This window comes from Zalophus californianus, chromosome 5 (assembly GCF_009762305.2).
Source record: "Zalophus californianus isolate mZalCal1 chromosome 5, mZalCal1.pri.v2, whole genome shotgun sequence".
NCBI lineage: Eukaryota > Metazoa > Chordata > Mammalia > Carnivora > Otariidae > Zalophus > Zalophus californianus.
This window is the reverse complement of record NC_045599.1, coordinates 137690574-137705218: the sequence shown is the minus strand read 5'-3', so window position 1 is coordinate 137705218 and position 14645 is coordinate 137690574. Positions and strand designations below refer to the sequence as shown.

General features: G+C 37.8%; 1 long non-coding RNA gene across 1 annotated transcript; it reads right to left on the bottom strand.

Moving 5' to 3' along the window:
* Nucleotides 1-3527: 3527 nt before the first annotated feature.
* Nucleotides 3528-5090, bottom strand: LOC113928702. Its single transcript, XR_003521939.1, has 3 exons — nt 4990-5090; nt 3910-4062; nt 3528-3742 (listed from the first exon to the last, which is right to left on the bottom strand). It is a non-coding gene; the product is annotated as an uncharacterized LOC113928702 (long non-coding RNA).
* Between the last annotated feature and the right edge of the window lie 9555 nt (nt 5091-14645).

The window sequence follows — 14645 nt, the reverse complement described above, 5'->3', positions numbered from 1 at the left end:
ACCAGGTAGACCAGAAAGCATATCCTAGGAACACACAGATCATAAGGGCCTTAAGCAGAACCACTAATAAAACAATATCTGAACAATACACTTCTCTTAATCCAAGAACAGCTCTTAGAAAGCCAGACTTAAAAATAAAATCGCACACATCCCTGGCAGGAAGATTGTGCATGTTCAAGGTTTCACCAAAGGAGTGATCAAAGAGCAAATCTCCAAGCTATAAGTCTTTATCTGAGCATGAAACAAAAAAATATAAACTCCTTGGAGAGAGGTTGCAGTCTTTAAGCCACACAAACAACCAATGGTACAGAGTAAAAATCTTAACAGGCTCAACTTTTGACTAACAGGGGGCATATGCTTAACCCAGTGGTGACACCCTAAGTAGCCAGTTTAAAGATAAAAACCGGAAAAACAATTATCTAAACAGGGACATCTGAGGCAGCCCTCAGCGAGGGAAAAAGACTTCCCAGAAATAGTTCAACCAAGTCACTGAAAAAAAAAAATTAAAAAGCAACAACAACATCAACCAAAGATTGGTTGACTTCAGAAATAAATGGGTGCTGTTGAATCACAGATCTGTACCTCTGAAAAAAATAATGCCATATATGTTAAGAAAAAAAAAAAGAAGATAGCAGGAGGGGAAGAATGAAGAAGGGTAAACCGGAGGGGGAAACGAACCATGAGAGACTATGGACTCTGAAAAACAAACTGAGGGTTCTGGGGGGGGGGGCTGGGGGGATGGGTTAGCCTGGTGATGGGTATTAAAGAGGGCACGTTCTGCATGGAGCACCTTGTGTTATGCACAAACAATGAATCATGGAACACTACATCACAAACAAATGATGTGATGTATGGTGATTAACATAACAATAAAAAATTTAAAAAATAATTGGGTGACCTGCCAGACACCACAGAGCAATTGGGGTGTTTCTATGTGACATGGTATGGTCAGATCAACCTCACTACTCCCACCCAATCCCCATCCCACTCACAACTCTTTATTTCATTCAGCAAGAATCTATTTTCTCAGAAACTATGAGGGCAGAATTGGCTAAAAAAGAATCATTGTAGGTAACTTCAGTGTTTGCTTCAACACACTCCCATCCAAAGAAAAAGCAGTGTTTCTAAAAGTGGCCTAATGACATCCTAGAAGAAATACTGGAAGAAAATAATTCTCAGCCTACAATTATCCATCCAAATAAATCAAGCTTGAGGGAAAAATAAAAATATTAAATAAACAAGAGCAGAGAAACCCATAGAACAGAACTTTAGTGAAGGATTTTTTTTTTTTTTTTACATGATACTTATCAGAAAATAGGCATAGGTCCTCCTGTGATGTATCAGAAGGATTGGTGAGGCCAGAAATTGGTAAAATTGGTGGTGAATCTAAACAAGTGTTAATAATAAATAAATAATAAATTTGATACTGGAGGTTTTGGGGCAAGGGAGATGGAATTAAAATACAGGACACAATGCGATGTTAGAAAAAGATGGCCCAGAAGACATGAAATATTAATAATATTTCTCACAAAGAGAGCAGAAATTTATTATTGTGGAATCTGTTCAGTCATATGTATATGTTAAACTTTTAAGTATGAAACTGAACATTTAAAATAGCACATATTTGTCAGCGCAGAGTAAAAGTAAAATGAAAAAAATTAAGATATAACTTAATCACGATAAAAAAGGAAGTTCAACTCTGTAATCATATAAGAACATGAAATACAAATTTTACGCTCCTATAAAAACATAAGTTGCTGGAAGGTCATGATGAAAGGTCAGAGATGACTCAATAGCCTGATTATTTTTTTCTTCTGTCATTTTTTTATTGTTATGTTAATCACCATACATTACATCATTAGTTTTTGATGTAGTGTTCCATGATTCATTGTTTGTGCATAACACCCAGTGCTCCACGCATAATGTGCCCTCCTTAATACCCATCACCAGGTCAGTAGCCTGATTATTTTAATCATGTATCCTTGGTCTATGTCCCGGTTCATGAAAATAAATCGAAAAGGAGCTGAATTTAGCAATAAATTATGTATCAGACACTAGCTGAATTTTTTGTTTGCTACAGACACTGAATACCTATGACTTTATTCAGTTACCTCTTATTCAGTATTGTTTAAGCTGTTTTTTTTACTTTCACTTTAGTGAAAATCATACATTGATTTTGACTCTTTGAAAGATGAATTGCAGTTAGTATTGGATGACTCACTGACCCCCTGCAAAGAATTCATTAAGCAGATGGTACAGTGAAACTTAGGTATAATTCAGTTCACATTGTTCCAATTTGACACATCCTATTTAAAAAGATGACCCACTTAAAGATGATTGAGAAATGTCTAACAGAGCCATTCACTTTCCTTATTTACTCTCTGAAGAATTTAGAATGACACAGAAAAAAGTGAGTGCAACTTTTCAATGGCCCTAAAAATTTCCATTGAAGATCACAAAGCCTAATCACAAGAAATTCCTTTTCTGAATGTGACTGTAATCAATACAACATTTCTCTCAGATGCTGGTGAATGTTAACTGTCCTTGTGATTTGGATGCTCTGATTTTAATAAACTGTTGTAGACTTCACAAACTTTTTCAAATCTACTCACAAGCAACATAGTTTATAATTAAGAAACAAAATATCTTGACCTATATTATCCATATAACAAACCAGTGCTTTTTAGGTTATGTTCTAATTACCCAGATTTTTGAAATTGAATATTTGCTCGTACTATTTTATTTTGCTATTAAGCAAAACTATAATGGAAAAAATTCTATTTTGAGAATTTGTTTTTAGTTTCCCTATATAATATGGTCATATTTTTATGTGTTTTGTCATATTTAGCTGGAACTGTTTTGGTATTTTTTCATTAACTTTTAAAATTCTCTTGCATATACAATGCTATTGTATCCAATGCAGTGACAATAGAAGGCTTAACAACAACAATAACAACAAAAGGAAAACCAGTATTGTTCTGGCTTAATTTCCATCCACAGAAAAGAAGAATGACAGTTCCAAAAGCTTCTACTAAGTCCTTATGGGTTCAGTGTGACATTTTGATATGTTTGTTCACCAAATCTGCCTAGGGACCAAAAGGCATTTTTAATACTCTTTTGCTTTACTGGCGAATGTTTCAAAAGTATAGACTCATTAATCCAAAGCTTTGATTGCTGCTTTACAACCTGCTCCTGGAATCTCATTTGAAATAGGTTATTCAGGTTATATTCACTGGCAAAAGCAAGGCATAACTTAATGTTCACCAATAGCAGGAACTTTAAATAGAACACAGCATAGACAGGTGCGCCTGGGTGGCTCAGTTGGTTAAGCGACTGCCTTCGGCTCAGGTCATGATCCTGGAGTCCCGGGATCGAGTCCCACATCGAGTCCCACATCGGGCTCCCTGCTTGGCGGGGAGTCTGCTTCTCCCTCTGACCCTCTTCCCTCTCGTGCTCTCTATCTCTCATTCTCTCTCTCGAATAAATAAATAAAATCTTTAAAAAAAAGAGAACACAGCATAGGCATACTTTATTAGGAAGGAAAGTGATCTGAAAATTTGCCCCAATATGGCTTCAGCAGGAAGGAGTTTCTCTCATAGAGCAAGAGAAGTACAGAGGAGTAAGGCAGAAGCAGGTTCTCTGTTTTACTCTGCTTTAATTCTCAGCATGCCAACTTTATCCACACTCATGCTGCCTCCTGGTTACCATAAACCCTTGGATCACCATATATCACGTTCTTGCTCTAGCAACAAAAGGATCAAAAGACAAGATGTGGTTATCTGCTGCCATATGATGAATTAACTAAAATTTAATGGCTTAAGAATTATTTATTATTATCATTATATTATAATTATTATTTAAAAAATAATGGCTTATTTCTCAGGATACTGCAATCCATGCTAAGCTCACCTGAATAGATCTGCTGTTCTTGAAAACTGGAGGGTCCACTGGAGACTCGCCTGAATGATACATCTCTCCCTCTCTCTCCTTATCCCTCTCCTTAGTCCTCTCTCCTCTCCCTGCTCTGCAATCCATGTGACCCAACAACTTTATCTCTTCTGCCTGATGGAAAAAAACTTTATGTAGTCATTGGGGTTTTCCCAATGAGCCCAAGTACCTTAACTTTTAGCTTAATATCAATTCCGGCACTTTCTACTCCTAAAAGTAACCCAAACCCATCTCAGATACCAAAGAAGGAAACTATACGAGAATCTAAAATCCCTGAAAGCATAGTTCATTTGGGGCTATCATTTAACATATAATCATGGTATATGTCATCTGGCCCCTAACAATTTATATTTCTCCTCATATTTAAAATACACTCCTTCCATGGCCCCCAGCATCCCCGACCACCAGATTCTTCATTCCATCATGGAATCAGGAACAGGTTTGAGAATTGGGATTTCAACACGTCCACTTGTCCATAAGGATCTTCAGCTATTAGAGAACTCCATCTGAAGTCCTTTAAACTAAGTAGACAAGTTAACTCACATCCACACACCTATGCAGTAGGCAACATTGAGACTAGGGCAGGAAAACCAAGACACTTTCCCAAAGTGAGACAACAAGAGACATAGAGCAAGGACTTGTCACTTATAATTGGTCCAATTGAAAACCAATTGGATTTCAATCCAATGTCACTTATAATTGGATTTCAATTCAATATCACTTATAGTTGGTCCAATTGAAATCCAATTGGATCCAACGTTGCCATTGCTTGATTAGGGCCTGCCCAACTCTGCCCCAGATTTCTTAAACACTCTGAGTCATCTTTCCTTTTTCTTAAAAAAATCTTCCACTTCTTCAGCTTGCTTCTTGTCTGAGAAATTTGGGGACTTTGAAGACTCTTTAATTTGGGAATTTTTCTGTTACTATTTTTTTTTTCCTAAGGTAATTCCTTTACAAAATTATGTATCTCTTAGGTCTCAATTAATAATTCACTCCATTACACAAAAGCAACACCAAGTAATATCTCTTTTCAAGTCATACCCTTCTTTGGACTGAGAATCATGGCGCTGTTGTGCAATGCCATCAAGAGACGAACCATGAGAGATGATGGACTCTGAAAAACAAACCGAGGGTTCTAGAGGGGAGGGGGGTAGGGGGATGGGTTAGCCTGGTGATGGGTATTGAGGAGGGCACATTCTGCATGGAGCACTGGGTGTTATGAACAAACAATGAATCATGGAACACTGCACCAAAAACTAATGATGTAATATATGGTGATTAACATAACAATAAAAAAATAAAAAAAAAAGAGTCTTAGGTAAATATTATCTATCAGGGAGTGTCTAGGGTGGACACCTTTAAGATTTTTATGAGTCCCTTTTTTTTTAAATTTTATTTATTTATTTGAGAGAGAGAGAATGAGAGATAGAGAGCACAAGACAGAAGAGGGTCAGAGGGAGGAGCAGACTCCCCACTGAGCGGGGAGCCCAATGAGGGACTCTATCCCGGGACTTCAGGATCATGATCTGAGCCGAAGGCAGTCGCTTAACCAACTGAGCCACCCAGGCACCCCGAGTCACTTTTTTCTTGTTGAGAGCATCTATGAAGCATCCAGTTGACATTTTTCTGATTAACAACAAAGACTCTAAGAACCACTCCCTGACTTGAGGCTACTTTTAATGGTGGGGCCCTGGATTTAATATTGTCTAAATGACATGTCTTACTCTGAGACTCTCTGGTCAAGACAGACTGTGGGTGGGCGCCTGGGTGGTTCAGTCATTAGGCGTCTGCCTTCGGCTCGGGTCGTGGTCCCAGGGTCCTGGGATTGAGTCCCACATCGGGCTCCCTGCTCAGCGGGAGGTCTGCTTCTCCCTCCCCCACTCCCCCTGCTTGTGTTCCCTCTCTCTCTGTGTCTCTCTCTGTCAAATAAATGAATAAAATCTTTAAAAAAGAAAACAAGAAACTTAAAAAAAAAGAGAGAGACTGTGGGTGACAGTTTATTTTAGGACCCAGCAAGCCCTGGCTTCTTCATATTTCCTCTAAATTATGCTTTAAAAGTGAATGCTTCCTTCTTGAGCGCATCATACTCCTTTAGTATTTAATTCTAGGTAGTGAAAAGAAGCCTGTTGGTATTTTCCACATTCTGTCTGGAAATTGTATAACCACATGCACTAGTTCAATCTGAGGACTTTCTATCTTCAACATTAATTCAGGCAGCAGTTTTGCTGATTATTCTGCACTTAACTCAGATCCACTTAATTAAGGTCTGCAGTGGCAATTTTCTCGCTGTCTTTCAGAATTTATTAGCTATTTCCATGAGGCCTTTCAGATCCCTGCTCAATACCCAATTTCAAAACCAATGCCATATAATGTCAGGTTTTCGTTACAGAAGCACCTCCCTTCTAGGTACCAATTTCTATTGTGATGATCTCTTATAGGGAAACACACCATACCAACATTTGGTGACTTAAAATAACAACCATTTTATAATTTTTCACAATTATGTAATACTGGCTGGGCCCATCTGGGCAGTTCTTCTTGTCTTGCCAGTGGTCACTTGTGTGGTTGCATTGCTCTTGCCAATTGTAGGGATCAGGCTCTGTCCATGTAATCTCAGGTCCTTTCCTTTTCCATGAGAGTGTCCTGATTGCTTTCTCCATGGGGATCTTTCATCAGAGTTGGAGGACATCTTACATGTCGGTTTTGATTTCCCTAAAGCATGAAAACAGAAGCTGACAGGAATTGTTTAGGGTAAGGCCAGGACTGGCACAATATCATTTTCATCACCTTCCATTGGTTAATACAAGTCTGGTGTCAGCCCACATCTGGCAGAAGGAGCTAAACAAATCACAAATACCAGGACACCTGGTTAATTTAGGTGAAAATTGCAGACAACATCTAATCATAGGCAAACGCTAATGTTAACCAGTAGTGGAAACCTTGAATATAATACACTATTGCCACATTATATTGAGGAGGAGTACAATTTACTAAAAATCAATTAACGACAATTAAACTAAAATTTCACCTTATATAATAAGAAAGAGCCAGAGGGAGATAGTATAGGCTTGGTGTAGAGTCCCAATGATAATTCATGGACCCAGTTTTTTTGCCTTTCCATTCAGTGATTCTCAGCAGGTTGACTTCCATCTTCATTCTCACTACCTAATGATTGCCATAAGGCTGATTTATCTTCATGTATCAAGCCTTTATTCCAGGTGGAAAACCTGTAAGTGGGACAAAATGATTCTGTGAGCCAAGTTGTTTCCATCAGAAAAGGAAAACTAGGAGATTTCTACTTACTTTTCACTGAGCAGAGTTATATCGTAAGGCTACTCCCAGCAGTAGGGGAGATAATGCAAGCTAGAAAGATGTTGATCATTTTCCGTCAAAAAATATTTGATGAGTAAACCATTTGGTATACAAAATCTATAACTTAAGTGAAAATAATTTTCAAAGATCAGAATATGAGTGTATATTGGCTGCTCATTCTTCAGTTCCTTCTGTAAAAGTATATAAAATAACCATAATACTGGGTGAAAATAATCAGTGTGCAAACAAAGATAGAAGGGAATACAGCTCTGTATTCCCAAATGCTGTCTATACCCTCTAATCTAAATTGCCTAAGTTTTCAATAATTTGAGGTCTTACAGTGTTGGAAAAATCAACTATTGCTGTACACCGAATAACAGGAGAAACAAATATCATTTAGTGCCCTTTACAACAACCTCCCATTAAATGTTCATTAAATGTGAAATAGCTCAATGGCAAAGATCAGATATATGTTACATTCACACCAGTAGCAACCTATCAGCTCTTATCCAAATCAGTTACATTCTTCTGTCCAGGGTCATGACCATCGAAATAGAGACTGTATTTCTCAACATTCCTTGTGGCCAGGTGTGCCATGTGACTAAGTTCTTAGTAAAAGAGATGTAAGTAGAAGCAATATGGGCAACATCAAATGCATCTTAAATATGATTGCCTGTGACTTACTCTTCCTTTTATGTTGCTCCCAAATGGAAATAGTGATGACCTTGCAACATTCATAGCTCTCTGTTGTAGACAGCAAAACCAATTTGCTGGGTTCCTGGACTGCTTTATGGAACATCGACTTCTTGGACTAATAATGGGAATAGGCAATACATTTGTATTGTGTTTAGTCACAGAAATGGTGGGGTTTATTAGCTGTAGCCACTCAGCCATTACTCTAGGCAATAAAGAATTGGTGTATTTGAAGGCTCGCTGCATGACATAAAAACCTAAAAAATGTGGAACTGACATTGCAGTCAGGGTGAAGGTAGAATATTTATTCACATGTCACTCTGGTAACTGGAAGAGCAAAACACTTGCCTAAAGACACTACAGCTCTAAGAGAAGCTGTTAGCTGTTAGCCAGAATGTTACCATGTGTTAGCTGTTTATTGCTGCATTTAGCTAGCTTATTTAAAGAATTAATGACCTCAAGGAGGAACTAGACAATTTTCAAGCAGAGATTGAAGAGAATGGGTTCAGAAATGTAGGATCTGATAGGGTTGGAAAAGCCAATTGCTTTGTCATCCAAACAGTAGGAGATAACCCTGCTGCTCAAAGCCTTTCTGAATGGTGCCCATTAAGAATTTTCAGGCCAACAAATGAATCTATAGATGATCTGTGCCCATGATCAGATTAAGGGTGTTGCTTTCCAAGTGAGCTTATTGTTTCATATGGTTTTATGTTTTCAATAGAGCCATCACTAAAACGAGAGTGCGTGATGTGGGCTGAACAAGAAAGCCACTCCATGTGAACAAGTTTAATACTTATTTCCAGAAAATAATCTTGGATGTGGTTTCAAACACATGGAAATAACTGGAAGCAATTAGACAAGAAGCTCACTGAGCTTCCTAAGGTATTGTTTTACCAAGAAAATCATGTTTAGCCTTCAAAAAAATCTCTAGCACCAAAATCAGTAGGAGCAGAAGCTGGCTATAAAAACTGATGTGCTCCTGAGAAAACAATCTCTTTAATATCCATGCAGATGTGGCCAGGGAAGAGATACAAGGAGAATACATTTTTCAAAGGAGAAGCCAAGGGCCTCAAAGGACAGAGCACAGGAAATTCTTTCCAATAAACAGAAATGAGTTCTGAGAAAGAAATTTAATTCACTCATAGGACAGGGAGTCTCTGCAGTTCTTACCTAACAAAACACTATTGCTCTGATGAGTGACTGCCTGGATATTCTTCCCTTTTCCAAATGAAAGGAAGATTTTATTATAATGATGGTATTTTTTACTCCAAGTAGGCTATACAGTTGTTCTGAATGATAGGTATTTGATGAGAAGACAGCACCCAGATATCTTAGTATCTGATCAACGCAATGACCAAATGCAGCAATAGGTTGTCTTCTTTGCGAAGGGTGTGATGTCTTCTCACATTTCAGTGAAGGATGTGCATGGATACTTGCATGGCAGATTGTGACAGAGACTGCTACTTATTCCCCTTTTTACTAATAACTACCCCTCACCTAAGGTTTTAGCTGGCATGTGTCATGCAAGTATGAATATATTACTAAATTCCAGTTAAATCGATAAGTACAGATGTGAGGTAAGCAACCTCCACGTTATATCTTTTCCAAAAAAAAAAAAAAGTTGCTTGCTCTTCATATTCACTTCTCCCCCTTCTGTTGCATCTGTTAGGTTGTATCATTCATATATAGCACATTCATTCATTCATTCATTCACCAAATATGTGTTGACACCGTACTACATTCCATGTAATGTTCTTGCTGCCAAAGCAAACAAATCAGATGTGGTCTCTGTCCTTTTATTTGTTGCCTATTGCTGCTATAACAATATACCTTAAACTTAATGACAAATCAACACAATTTATTCTCTTATAATTCTAGCACTTAAAATTCAAAACTTAAATGTTGACTGGGCAGGATTCCTTCTGGAGGCTTGGAGAGTAATCCATTTCCTTACCTTTTTTTATCTTTTAGAGCCTACCTATATTCCTTGGCTCAAAATTATATCGCCCAACCTCTGGTTCTATTTGTTGCTACTTCTTCTTCTTCCTCTTTATTTTCCCCCTCTGATTTCCTGCCTCCTTTTATATATTTTTTTTTAAAAAATTATTGTTATGTTAATTACCATACATTACATCATTAGTTTTTGATGTAGTGTTCCATGATTCACTGTTTGTGCATAACACGCAGTGCTCCAAGCAGAATGTGCCCTCTTTAATACCCAACACCAGGCTAACCCATCCCCCCACGCCCTCCCCTCTAGAACCCTCAGTTTGTTTTTCAGAGTCCATAGTCTCTCATGGTTCGTCTCCCCCTCCGACTTACTCCCCTTCATTCTTCCCCTCCTGCTATGTTCTTCTTTTTTTTTCTTCACAAATATTGCATTATTTGTTTCAGAAGTACAGATCTGCGATTCAACAGTCTTGCACAATTCACAGCACTCACCATAGCACATACCCTCCACAGTGTCTATCACCCAGCCACCCCATCCCTCCCACCCCCTACCACTCCAGCAACCCTCAGTTTGGTTCCTGAGATTAAGAATTCCTCATATCAGTGAGGTCATATGATACATGTCTTTCTCTGATTGACTAATTTCACTCAGCATAACACCCTCCAGTTCCATCCACGTCATTGCAAATGGCAAGATCTCATTCCTTTTGATGGCTGCGTAATATTCCATTGTGTATATATACCACTTCTTCTTTATCCATTCTTCTGTTGATGGACATCTTGGCTCTTTCCACAGTTTGGCTATTGTGGACATTGCTGTATAAACATTGGGGTGCACGTACCCCTTTGGATCCCTACATTTGTATCTTTGTGGTAAATATCCAGTAGTGCAATTGCTGGATCGTATGGTAGCTCTATTTTCAACTGTTTGAGGAACCTCCATACTGTTTTCCAGAGTGGTTGCACCAGCTGGCATTACCACCAACAGGGTAGGAGGGTTCCCCTTTCTCCGCATCCCCACCAACATCGGTCATTTCCTGACTTGTTAATTTTAGCCATTTTGACTGGTGTGAGGTGGTATCTCATTGAGGTTTTGATTTGGATTTCTCTGATGCCGAGCAATGTTGAGCACTTTTTCATGTGTCTGTTGGCTGTTTGGATGTCTTCTTTGGAAAAATGTCTGTTCATGTCTTCTACCCATTTCTTGATTGGATTTTTTGTTCTCTGGGTGTTGAGTTTGATATGTTCTTTATAGATTTTGGATACCAGCCCTTTATCTGATATGTCATTTGCAAGTACTTTCTCCCACTCTGTCGGTTGTCCTTTGGTTTTGTGGACTGTTTCGTTTGCTGTGCAAAAGCTTTTTATCTTGATGAAATCCCAATAGTTCATTTTTGCCCTTGCTTCCCTTGCCTTTGGTGATGTTTCTAGGAAGAAGTTGCTGCAGCTGAGGTCGAAGAGGTTGCTACCTGTGTTGTCCTTTAGGATTTTGATGGACTCCTGTCTCACATTTAGGTCTTTCAACGATTTGGAGTCTATTTTTGTGTGTGGTGTAAGGAAATGATCCAGTTTCCTTGTTCTGCCTGTGGCTGTCCAATTTTCCCAACATCATTTGTTGAAGAGACTGTCTTTTTGCCATTGGACATTCTTTCCTGCTTTGTCAAAGATGAGTTGACCATAGAGTTGAGGGTCCATTTCTGGGCTCTCTATTCTGTTCCATTGATTTTGTGTCTGTTTTTGTGCCAGTACCATACTGTCTTGATGATGACAGCTTTGTAATAGAGCAGGAAATCCGGAATTGTGATGCCACTAGCTTTGCTTTTCTTTTTCAATATTCCTCTGGCTATTCGGGGTCTCTTCTGGTTCCATAAAATTTTAGCATTATTTGTTCCATTTCTTTGAAAAAGGTGGGTGGTATTTTGATGGGGATTGCATTGAATGTATAGATTGCTCTAGGTAGCACTGACATCTTCACAATGTTTGTTCTTCCAATCCATGAGCATGGAATGTTTTTCCATTTCTTTATGTCTTCTTCAATTTCTTTCATGAGTATTTTATAGTTTTCTGAGTACAGATCCTTTGCCTCTTTGGTTCAATTTAGTCCTAGGTATCTTATGGTTTTGGATGCAATTGTAAATGAGATTGACTGCTTGATTTGTCTCTCTTCTGTCTTGTTGTTGGTGTATAGGAATGCCACTGATTTCTGTGCATTGATTTTATATCCTGCCACTTTACTGAATTCCTGTATGAGTTCTAGCAGTTTTGTGGTGGAGTCTTTTGGGTTTTCCACATACAGTATCATATCATCTGCAAAGAGTGAGAGTTTGACTTCCTCTTTGCCGATTTGGATGCCTTTGATTTTTTTTGTTGTTGTTGTTGTCTGATTGCTGTGGCTAGAACTTCTAATACTATGTTGAATAGCAGTGGTGATAGTGGACATCCCTGCCACGTTCCTGACATTAGGGGAAAAGCTCTCAGCTTTTCCCCATTGTGAATGATATTCACTGTAGGTTTTTCTTAGATGGCTTTTATGATATTGAGGTATGTACCCTCTATCCCTATACTCCGAAGAGTTTTGATCAAGAAAGGATTCTGTACTCTGTCAAATGCTTTTTCTGCATCTATTGAGAGGATCATATGATTCTTGTTCTTTCTTTTGTTAATGTGTTGTATCACATTGATTGATTTGCAGATGTTGAACCATCCTTGCAGCCCAGGGATAAATCCCACTTGGTCATGGTGAATAATCCTTCTAATGTACTGTTGGATCCTATTGGCTAGTCTTTTGGTGAGAATTTTTGCATCCATGTTCATCAAGGATATTGGTCTGTAAGTCTCTTTTTTGATGGGGTCTTTGTCTGGTTTGGGGAGCAATGTAATGGTGGCCTCATAAAATGAGTTTGGAAGTTTTCCTTCCATTTTTATTTTTTGGAACAGTTTCAGGAGAATAAGTATTAATTCTTCTTTAAATGTTTGGTAGAATTCCCCTGGGAAGCCATCTGGCCCTGGGCTTTTGCTTGTTGGGAGATTTTTGATGACTGCTTCAATTTCTTTAGTAGTTATAGGTCTGTTCAGGTTTTCTATTTCTTCTTGGTTCAATTTTGGTAGTTGATACATCTCTAGGAATGCATCCATTTCTTCCAGTCATCTAATTTGCTGGCATAGAGTTGCTCATATGTTTTAATAATTGTTTGTATTTCTTTGGTTTTCGTTGTGATGTTTCCTCTTTCATTCATGATTTTGTTGATTTGGGTCATTTCTCTTTTCTTTTTGGTAAGTCCTGCCTCCTTTTATAAGGACCCTTATGATTACACCAGGCCCACCTGGATAATTTCTCCATCTCAAGATCCCAAACTCAATAATACCTGCAAAGTCTCTTTTACCATGTAAGTTATTCACAAGTTTTAGGGATTCAAACATGGACATGTTTGGAATTCCATTATTCAAACCCTATTTCTTTAGGAATGTTGAAACCATCTGAATTGGGAATTAATGGTTTATAAAATTCACTTTACAACTGGCTTAACTCTTATATTAATCTTCTTTTAGTCCATTTCTTCATTGTAAAGGCTCACTGAGTAATTTTTGGATCTTTTGGATACAAACTTGACATAGCCAAAGTAGTTTTCCATTCTCCAATCCTTCCTTTATGAAAAATTTTATTTGAAACAGTGTACATTAATACACTGTCTTCCTTAAGGTTAATATAATACTGAGATAAAATAGTTCATGGAGAGAAAACATTAGCTATCTCTTAAGCATAGTTCTGTTTCTCTACATACTTAAAAAAACTGTCATGGTAGAACATAAAGTTAATTTTCACCAATTTTCTCAAGACAAAATGTGGTTTACGAACTAAGCTATTCTGGCAAAAGAACATGTAAGGTATACTTGAATTTTTTTTTATTATTACTATTATGTTCTGTTAGTCAACATATAGTACATCATTAGTTTTTGTTGTAGTGTTCAATAATTCATTAGTTGCATATAACACCCAGTGCTCATCACAACTCATGCCCTCCTTAATACCTATCAGCCAGTTACCCCGTCCCCCTCCCTTCTGTAAACCTCAGTTTGTTTCCTGGAGTTCAGAGTCTCTCATGGTTTGTCTCCCTCTCTGATTTCTTCCCATTCAGATTTCCCTCCCTTCCCCTATGGTCCTCCTTGCTATTCCTTATATACTTGAATTTTCAGCACTGAAAGGATACAATAAATAGTAATCTATTTTTTCTTATTTCTCAGTGGAAAGAAATATGGGAAACAAAGCATTTTCATGGTCTATTTGTATGGAAGAACATTCTTTCTCTAAAGGACTTCAGTTGTATATGGAATTCCAAGAAAGTCAATGATAAAATCAATAATAATTTTAAAAAGAGAGAATTTGGGTGTGGGGAAAGAAATGATAAGACATGATACGATATGAAATGATATATGATATATGGTAGAACAATTACAAAATATCATGTATCATTATCAAGATCCAGGCTAAATCTTCTGACATATATAATCAATGGCAGACTAGCTTCTTTGTTATGGAAGGAAAAGCGCCAATCTCAATATCTCTCTTTTTTGCTTTTTTTTTTTCAGTACAAGTTAATGTATGATATTTGGTTCATTTTAATGTATAATGATGAGAATTTTTAAAAAATAAAAAAAAGAATGGGGCGCCTGGGTGGCTCAATCAGTTAAGGGTCTGGTTAAGGGTCTGCCTTCAGCTCAGGTCATGATCCCAGAGTCCTGGG